At 40.0% G+C, this 10,580-nt stretch overlaps 1 non-coding gene across 1 annotated transcript; it reads right to left on the reverse strand.

Annotated features, from left to right (window-relative positions):
* Positions 1–9,065: 9,065 nt before the first annotated feature.
* LOC125364345 lies at positions 9,066–9,191 on the reverse strand. The gene has a single exon (XR_007213499.1). It is a non-coding gene; the product is annotated as a small nucleolar RNA SNORA20 (small nucleolar RNA).
* Between the last annotated feature and the right edge of the window lie 1,389 nt (positions 9,192–10,580).

A 10,580-nucleotide genomic window follows, 5' to 3' on the forward strand; every position in this document is an offset into this window, starting at 1 on the left:
CTTGTATATATCTGTCTTTATTCAGCAGATGATCATTTGTTTGTTGCAATAATGGGGTCTGAACTGAGAGTTTTGTGCTTTCTAGCCATGTGTTCTACCAGTTGAGCTACAACCCCAGCCCCTTTTTCTGTTTAGTTATCTTTGGAATAGGTTCTAGCTCTCCCTTCTCCCCATCCCAGGTGAGCTTGGACTATGACACTCCTGTTTAGGCCTTCCACATAGCTGGCATGATAGGTTCTCACCCCAGGTATCCTTCCTGTTTATTGGTTGAGATGGTGGGGGATCTCAGCAATTTTTTTTTTTTTTTGCCTTACTGGCAAAATTTAGAAGCCTAAGGAAAATGCCCTTTCTCCTTGTGGTTTTGAAAGGAGAAAGAGAGCCATTATGGTAAGAATACATAAAAGGGAAAACTTGTAGTTGCTCTGTGTGGGTTGGAATATTAATGAGAAAGTCTTTTTTGGCGCTGTTAATTTTATACAATGTCTTGCCAATATCCAGAGGTCTTAGCAACTCTCCCCGTCTAAGGCTATGGTTCCAATCAAACAGCTTTAGAACTCCTACATATAAAAGAGCCAGCTTAAGTAATTTGGCTGATTGACATTCCTTAGAGACCAGAAATCCAGAAACCACACCACTTAACTGGAAAGCTACGGATCTCCTCACAGAAGTACGGGCCTTTGAGATGCAGAGTTCCCTGTTCAGCCTGTGGCAAGTGACCAGGACATCATGTAAGTAGGAAAGAGTGGGTGAAATGAGAGAAGCGGAGCCATGTGTGGTTTGTGTCACAAGGAGATAGAAGCAAATTTAAGGATGCGGTTCTGTTTCTGAGAACTTGTGAGACAAGGGCCCACTGGGCCCATAAACACACCTTAGAGAATGGTTTGTATTTCCTTCCATGTGGGTTGGTTTTACGTGTGAGTTGGGAAAAATGGCTGGGTAAGAGGAGGTTGCTCACTTCTTCACTTCCTCTCTGGAAGCTTCCCCTTTTGGGTACTGAATCTACTGCTAGTCACTCAGTGCTTTTTCATCTGTGGTCTAGCAGAGTTCCTACTTGCTGCAGTGGTCTCCTTATTGTGTCCTCTGGTGCAGCACCTGGGATACCCTTGTGCCTGCTTATGGGGGGACAAATAACTCACTGAGCTCTGCATTGGTGGTAGAGAACAGAGGGACTCGGGTATTTTTAGAAAATTATTTATTGTTATGGTAAAGGTGTTGTACAGAGGGCTTATAGTTATATAAGACAGGTAAAGAGTACATTTCTTTTTGAAGAGTGCTCTCTCCCATCCCCACTCACAAATTGCATAGTTCATTTTCAACATAGTGTCTAATGTGTATCACTGCTGCATTTGTTCACTTTGTCCCTCCATTTTTGTGCCCCCTTACCCTCTCAAAGACAAATAAACAAATATACAAGGTGAAAAGAAATGAAAACAAAGAGAATAAAGAACTCTTGTTTTCATTTCATTGAATTCATTTCAATAAATGCTACTTTATATGGTCAGACACAGATAGCCATTGCCCCTTTGTGATTCTCTCCTAAGAAAATCTCCCTTTGTTCCCACTCTGTGCAAATACCTATAGTCCTATATTATTTGTAAAGTCCCAATTACTCAAAGGACTAAACATAGAGTTTCCTATGACCTACAGTTCCTCTCTTAGGCATTTACCCAGTAGAACACAAACAAGGCCACATTAAAGTCACCAGCACAACCATGTTCATTGTAGCATTGCTTACTGTAGCCAAGATACAGAATCAACCCAGATGCCCCTCACAATGGAATTCTACTCATCCATCAGAAAGAATGATATCATACCATTCCTAAGGAAATGGAAAGACTTGGAACAAAATATTAAGTGAAGTAATCCAGACCCCAAAAACATAGGTTGCATGTTTTCCCTCATTTGCGGTAATGAGGATGTGCATATAGATTAAATAAAAAGGAGGAAGAAAATGAGCCAAATGAAATCAGAGATGGAAATGATGACATCACAACAAAAGTCAATGAAATCCAGACCATAAGGGAACACTTGAGAAACATATCTAAATAAACTAGAAAACCTCGGGGGGGGGGGGGGGGGAGAAAGGGATACAATTATAGATCCACTTGATAGACCACAATGAACCAAAAGATGTAAAACATTTCAACAGGTCTATGACAAGCAATGTAACTGAAACAACAACCAAGAGTCTCCCAACCAAGAAAAGTCCAGGATGAGGCAGATTCACCCTCAAATTCCATCAGACATTTAGAGCACGCATGGGAGTTCCTTTACTAGGGCATGCCCTGAGAAGGGGATGGGGAAATCACTAGACTCAGTGTCTAGTGATAGAAACTTAAATCCGAGTCTGTACTTAGAAATGGACAAACTTGGGCAAGGCATGCAGAGCTGAGCTCCCCTCTCTGCAAAACAGACATTCCAATCACGCCTCCTTCAACTGGGCTGTGGCTTCTTCTGGTACCAGGCTCTTTCCCTTGGCTCCTTTGTTTGGCCACATTGCCAGGCAAATCATTTAAGGATGCTTATTCCACTCAATGAGATGATTTCTTTATCGCCCACGATTTGTATTTATTAATAATAGGTTTAAGATAGGACATTGCAAATTAGATTTTCACAGAACTGAAAACAATTAGTGGGTGTGTGACTAATGAAATATTGGTAATACGGGGCTATTATTAAACTTTACTGGCTTCTTGAAGTCTTTTTCATTGAGTAACTTTGTGCACCCTAATAACACGTTCTCGAATTTTCTCTAAGTATCTTCCACTACCTTAGCTGGCATCCAAGTCACTGTAATTTCCCAGTTACGTAGTCCCAGAAGTAGCCAAGAAAGTATATGAAGAAAATTGATGCTGGCCAACCCAAGAAAGTTTAAAACCAAACAAATAAAAATGGAGAACCCAGATAAAGTATACAAAATATTGAAATAGTCCAACTTAATTGAACTTTCTCATTTCGACACTGAAAAGTTTTATTCTTCTCTGACAAAAAAAAAAAAGAATTCACTCACATCCCTTGTCAGTTCGACCAACAAAACAAAACAACATGAATAAAAACCAAAAGAAAAAGAAAAGCCAACAAATACAGAACTGCACGTGTTTGGGAGAAATGGGACATACAGGACATAGGTAGTGATGAGAGTTTTCCACACATTTAAGCTGAGTGAAATGACTAGTTTGAATGGGACTCACAGAGGCTGAGTACTAAATCACTCTCTGTGACAAGTGGAATGAATCATCAGGCAAAAATGAAGGAACCGATTCCCAAGAACTGAAGGTGACTGACAGAGAAACCCTTGAGGAGAAGTCCCTCTTGGCTTGGCTTCTCCTTGACAACTGCTGTGTGTTTTGTGTTTGTGGAGGGCGGGGCAGGCAGCTCCACTGATGGGAACGCTGATGGACAGGAAGTGCCCGCCCTGGAACTTGCCAGCAGGTAGAATCATGATACTGAATTGGCTGTGACTTCTTATGAGGTGCCTTTGAATCCAGTCTCTCTCTCTCTCTCTCTCTCTCTCTCTCTCTCTCTCACACACACACACACACACACACACACACACACACACACATGTTATTGTGGAAAAGAAAAGGTGCTGAAGTAATTTTGAATTTCTGTCATATATGAGCTTACCAAACGCACAGATTTGTCCCTGAATAAATCTATTGACGATCTTCTTTCTCAGTCCTGTCCCTCCTAATTCTGTATCATCCATCACAACAGCCCTCAGGACCAATCACATTCTCACTTTTATCCTCTCACTTGGGTCTTCCTTGAACTTCCCTATTTAGCGTTCTTAGTTTTGTTTCTTCCTGCTTCTCTTCAGAGAGAGAGAGAGAGAGAGAGAGAGAGAGAGAGAGACAGACAGAGAGACAGAGAGACAGAGAGAGAGACAGAGACAGAGAGACAGAGAGAAAGAGAGAGAGGAATCCTGAGTGCAGGGGACATTTGTCTCTTTCCTAATTGATTTATTCCTCAAACAAAGATGTTACTTGGTGCTATCAAATAATATGAAACAATGTATAATAGAGGAAATATTTATTTGTGACAGGGTGTAAAATCATTGCTAAATGTTAAAGTAAATTGACATATTTGGCTAATGAATGTTGTCCTAAACAATATAACTAGATAGAAGGCAACACAGTGGAGTCAAAATTACATTGGGGTTTGCTGTAAATATAGACAAGGTGTGTTCTGTGTGGTTTAGCATGCAGAACCTACCAAGGGTCAAGTACATTAACTCCCCGAAGAACATAATATTTCAATGCCCCCCACAGACTGAAATTGTAACTAAGGATTTATGAGTTTCCCTTTCCTAATAAAGGTAAGTAAACACAAATTAGTTTTGGGCAGTGGTGGTAGTACTGAGGTTTCAGCCTGGGGCCTCAGGCACATTGAGCTCTACTACTGAGCCACACTACCAATCTCTTTTCTGTTTTTGATCAGTTACTTTGGAGATCAGGTCTTACTTCCTGGCTGTGTACATGACTGGCACTTGATCTATCTATTTCAGGCTTCCTGTTCTAGCTGCTATAACAAGCATGCAACCCCATGCAATTTCTCGGTACTGGTGGCTCATGCCTATAATCCTAGCTACTCAAGAGGCTGAGATTGAAGCATTGTGGTTCAAAGCCAGCCCTGTAAGGAAAGTCTATGAGACCCTTATCTGCAACTAGCCACCAGAAAAGTGGAAGTGGAGCTGTGGCTCAAAGTGGTAGAGCGCTAGCCTCGAGTGAAAAAGCTCAGAGACAGGGCCCAGGCCCTGAGTTCAAACATTACAACCAACAGAAACAAAATCAGGAGAAATAGATTCAACCATGAGAGAGAATACGAAGGAAAGTAGAGGGAGGGGTGCAGTAGATCTGTAAAAAGCAAAACCAACTTTAAATAGTAATAAAGATGGACATCGGTGGCTCATGTGTATATTCCTAGTAACTTGTGAGGCACGGAGTCAGGAGGATCACAGTTCCAAGTAGGCCTGGGTAGAAAAGTCTGCGAGACACTGTTTCCATGAAAACAAGCTAGGTGTGGGGTTGCATGCTTCCAGGAAGTAAGACCTGATCTCCAAAGTAACTGATAAAAAACAGAAGAGAGATTGGTAGTGTGCCTCAGTGGTAGAGCTCAGTGCGCCTGAGGTCCCAGGCTGAAACCTCAGTACTACCACCGCTGCCCAAAACTAATTAAAAGAGAAACTGGAAAGTTAAATATCATTAGAATGTCTCATAACAAATGCCGGTTTAGAGAAATAAATGCTTAAGAGAAACTAAACGACGTCTTCCAGTAGGATGAATAAAATGAAGCTTTCACGTATTTCAAATAAAGAATGTAGACATTAAGATTGAGAATTATGTAAAATAGCAACGGAGTTAAATAAGTTCATGTTTTTATGTCCAAAGAAATTCCTCATTGTGTGCTTGATATTACAGAAATTCCACTATTCGTTAGCACATATATTTACACGCCTCACCCCAGATGTAGCTTGCTTGCTTTCTTAATGTATTCCTGTACTTGGATCTATGCAAACGTTGATGGAAGAATCTGGGTGTGATGCTCACCCATCATCCTAGCATTTGGGAGGCTGAGGCAGGAGATGGAGTTCAAGGCCAACCTTTCTGAAAAAAAAAAAAACAAGCAAAAGAAAAAAAAAGAGAAACACTGAAGTAGATGAGAGCGTTGTTGGCACTAGACAGTCCATCCCCTGTTGTTGGAACAGCCATGGACACATGGAACCACCGCGCAGATGCCAGGCCTTCTCCACAGCAATGAACTGAGCATTTCTCCGAAATCCCGGGGCTCTCCTCACGGGGGCAGCACTGAGCCCATGGGCCTGATGAAAGATAAACATTTGAAATAAAACATGGTACAGATTCATCTCTCTGATCTTGGTATTTCAAATGTGAGGAAAAGGAATTATGGCAGAAAAGACGGCAAGGTAAAAAAAATCTACATTCTACCCTTAAGCGCTACCCGGTATACTCTCTGACTGGGGGTCCCTAGGAGCAAATAGGTGCAGTGTATTTTATGGGAATAATTAAACGTGTAGAGCAGAAAAGTCATATCTGGAAATGATTCTATGTGTATATGTGATAATATATGTATGCATGTATATATATGTATATATATACAGATGTCACCAATATGACATATATCATATGTGTTATATTAATCATAACCTTAATATCATGTTCCATGTCTATATACAGGTATTGGTAGAGATAGATTTATAGGAAATATAATATTAACTAAAACTATAGAGTTGGACATTGGCAACGATGAATGTGTGCGTAACATCACAGCAGAGACCGCTATCCTGGAGCCCTCTCTCATAAGCTGACATGGTGCAGGGCTGAATGTTAGAGCTCAGTTGTAGGAGACTTTCTCCCTTGGTTTTAAGTAAACAGTCCAGGCTATGCTTCCGTATGACTCCTATGTTCTTCCTTTCAGCCAGCCATCCCATGAACTGTTGGTGATTCTTTACGGAGACACCAATTTCCTGGGGATTAAAATCAGAAAACCCTAGCTTACGCTTCTATATTTATTGAGATAGCCTTCTCCAATAAGTGTTTGTCCTCCACAGATAATATTTTTATCTCTCATTAACATATACATTTTTACCAGTTCAAGGTATTAGATCTGTTAGGTTTTATTCATGTACAAATTACCAGGCCTGCTTCATTTTTGAGGTTATTTCCTTTATGCTTTTGAGCACTTTATGATTTTTTTTGGCCTAATAACTCATCCTAGACTCGTTCTGTCTCATTCCTGGAATCATCCAGCTTATTGAAAAGTTCTGATTGGTAGAGAAGAATGGGATTTAGAAGATAGGTTTGGGCATTAGGAATGCACCATGCTTTACATGTATCTTCATTTGTAAGCTTTTTCTGTGAGGAAGGATTATTTCATCACATATGATATGATACTATATGAAATATTATTGTATATGGTCCATGCTTTCTGAGTGACAACTGGAAAATCAACTCTGGCCTCACCAGGTTCTTGCTTCATTTTTCCACTTTTCGTCAATGACAGTGAGAAACAGATTCCTAAGAATGTATTTACTCATTTCCTATAAGATATGCAGAAACATTTGAGAATCAAAATGATTAGATTTTGATCATTTCAATTTACTATAAAAATGGCCTTTCATGACTTCCGTGTCTCTCTCCTGGCCTTCTGTGTGTATGCGTGGCTTTCGTGGTTTCTGCGTGGTTGTCCACGGCTGTGGGTACTCAGGCTTTCTCAGCCTGACATTGCTAATGATGCTCCATTGTCTTCTGCAAGGAAGGATATTCGGCAACATCTGAAAAATGTCTTCAGCCATCGCTGACGCTCCTGCCATAACACCTGCAAAATCACCCCTGGCTAAGAAAGGAGTCCCAACTGCAGATATTGTCTGTGAGGTGGGGGAAGGGAGGGTCAGTCCTGGGGGCTTGAACTCAGGGCCTGGGTATTGTCCCTGAGCCTCCCCCCCCCATTTTTTTTAAACTTAATGCTAGTGCTCTAATACTTTAGCTACAGCTTTACTTCTGGGTTTTGTGTGTGTGTGTGTGTGTGTGTGTGTGTGTGTGTGTGTGTGTGTGTGTATTTGGAAATAAAAGTTTCAAGGACTTTCCTGACTGGGCTGGCTTCAAACCGCAATCCTCAAATCTTAGCCACTTGACTACTCAGGATTACAGAAGTGAGCCACCAGAGCACAGTTTACAATTCTAGATACTTTAAAAATATACACATCAAACTTCAAGAATGGGTTATTCTTAGAATTTTCCTGTTTGAGGCATGTTGTGACATTTTCCAGTGAGATAAGGATTATCAAAGCTGTTACTATAGAGTTTGATGACTTCTATGCAGTTTTCAAATGCTAAAACAGAAACAGTTTGGATTATGAACTTGTTCTGAAAGTAGCACTTCAGCAAGATAGATAAGAAAGCTGGGCAGGGCTGTTTTCTGCTGAAATGAAAATATGATTAATCACTCGTTATCTTTCTCAATATGTATCAGTTTGACTAATCTCAAAAGGTAGCTGAAAAAAATTTCCTGTTTGCTTTTGGAAGCATTTCATACTTATATAATACTGATACTTGCTATGCAAGTGCTCTACCATGGAGTTATATCCTTATACCCCTCTTGTAAAACATTAAATTTTCTACAGGGTCTTACTAAGATTTTCAGATTGGCGTCAGTAGCTAGGATTATAGTCATGCGGCCATATCTGGCTTTTCTGATACTTCAAAAAAAATCTAATTGTGTCATATGCTGTAAAGATCAAATCAGGAGGGACTTACAAAGTTGCTTGTCTTCTTATCTCTCAGAAAAGAACACACCATTAACCCCAACTGAAGGACATAAACAGGAACTGTGCTCTGGAATAGTAAGATGAATGCATAAAACGTTCTCAGTTCCAGGAACATTAAATAAGAAATGCCTAAGTGAAAAGTATGGGGTGGGGTACAAGAAGGAAGAAGAAATGAGTGAAAATCCCCTTGCCCCCAAAGATTAGCACTGTATTTGGAGACGTGGGCATTTTAAGATGCTATATAATGAAAGGAATGAAGCAATAGGGATGAATGATGGAAAACTTGGATCTAAGTTTGGGATGCAAACATTTCTTGCTCTGGGTGCAAGTTAGAAGGCATGTCATAGGAGCATTTGGACTGTGTTGAACTTGGTGAGTAAATTGCATTTGAACAGGCAGTTGGAAGATGAGAAAACCCAATCAATGTTCTAGTAGCTTCCTGAATTGTTTTCCTGGGTAAGCCTGACCCCTAGAGGACAGGAGCTGCATGTAACCCAGCAAAAGGCCGATGCTGGTATGTTATGGGGAATTGAGGCGATATATGGAGTTAGACAAAGGCTGAGGTTAGTATGGTGTAATGGTCTTCTCTTAATTCTTTATAAACTGGCTAGAGGAAAATTCCATATCTCCTTTAACTCAAGTTGAGTTTTTACAGCTTTACTAATGTGTAGATTAGGCATAATAAGCTGTACTTATGTTGTCCCATTTGATCAGTTAGACAGTTTTAAATATTCTCCGTACTGTAGATTTCTATTACTCTCTAGATTTTCATCATCTACAATGTCTAGACCATGCAAAAAGATGAAACGTGTTTCACCTCAATTTACAATGGCTCAATATTACTTTATCCCATGCGTATAACTGCTCATACCACCAAGAGACTATAGCAGCAAACAATGGGAAACATCATCGACTTTTCAAATCTGTTTTACTTCTACATTCCATCCTCAGACAACTACTAACTTTCTTTCAAGATCAGGTTTCATTTTCTGATTTTTAAAAAAATAAAGCCCAGTATATGGCATTGCTTTGTGTCTGTCTTCTTTAACTCAGCCTGTTGAGTTTGAGATGAGCCTAAATTGCATGAATCAGCAATTTAACAGTTTTTACTATTAAGTAGTTTACCATTACCCTGATATATTTTACTTCTTTTAATTTGAAGGGGATCATAGGCCTAAAGTAAAGAAACAAGTTGTTGGAAACAAGTCTTCATGAGTTAAGGCTAAGAAAAACTTTCTTTGAATACCAAGAAATATAAACAATACACAGTGAAAGGCTAGGTAGACATCATTGGGACTGAAAACATTTGCTCTGGAAGAAGCTCTTTAAAAAGCTGAACAGCAGGTCACAGACTGGAAGAAATGATTGGGCATGCATACTAGATAAAAGAATGTGTTGTACTCAAAGAGAGCCACTCAATTTTTTTATAGTACGCAAAGACATTTGTGCAGATACCTCACAGAAAAAAAAATACAAGTGGCCAATATGTACATGAAAAGATGCGTAACATCGCTGGTTATCAGAGACATGCTAGATGACTGTGTCAATGCCATGGAGTAGTATTGTTTTACAACGATGTGCTTACAAGTAATGGGCTCCTTTTGATGTGAAATTCTTGTCAAGGCCTTGCACTTAATCTTTAATGATTTTTTTCTGTAAAGATGTATGGGTGCTACTGCCCTCTAGAGATTGGGAGGGGAAGAACAGTTTCCACAACAAAGCTAGCCTGGTCTCCTTCCATAGTGCCCAGGCTTCAAAATCCCGCTTTGCCCAAACATGCAGGTTTATGCTTTACTGAAATCAGTTGCAAATACTGAGAGGATGCAGGATGTAAAAGGGAAGGAGACGTAGTCTCAGTGATCATATAGTTTATAATGCAGTGAGGGAGATAATAAGGATATCTCTAATTCTAGGGCAGTGTTACCGCTATATTGTTAGTAATTGGCTCAAAGCTTGGTTGTTGAACATCTACCTTATTTAAGTACCAGGAAAGGGGAGTACATAGGGATGGGAAGTGTTTATTTCAGCCCAGCACAGGCAGAAGGGAGGAGGGAGCATGAAGGCAGAGGTGAAGCAGTTCATAGAGGAGAGTGTTCCAGTAGCAATGGGCAGCATTAAGAAGATAGTATTGGGTAGGTTGGGAAGTTGTCTTTGAATTATGAAAGTAAGTCAATTAAATTTAAATCTTTCAACATCGTCGAATGCTTACAGTGTCCCAAATAAATGTGATTTAATCAATCCCCATGTTGATACCATTTCCTAGTGAAAAAAGATCTGTCAGCCACTGCCTGTG

This window comes from Perognathus longimembris, chromosome 15 (genome assembly GCF_023159225.1).
Source record: "Perognathus longimembris pacificus isolate PPM17 chromosome 15, ASM2315922v1, whole genome shotgun sequence".
In the NCBI taxonomy this organism is placed as follows: Eukaryota; Metazoa; Chordata; class Mammalia; order Rodentia; family Heteromyidae; genus Perognathus; species Perognathus longimembris.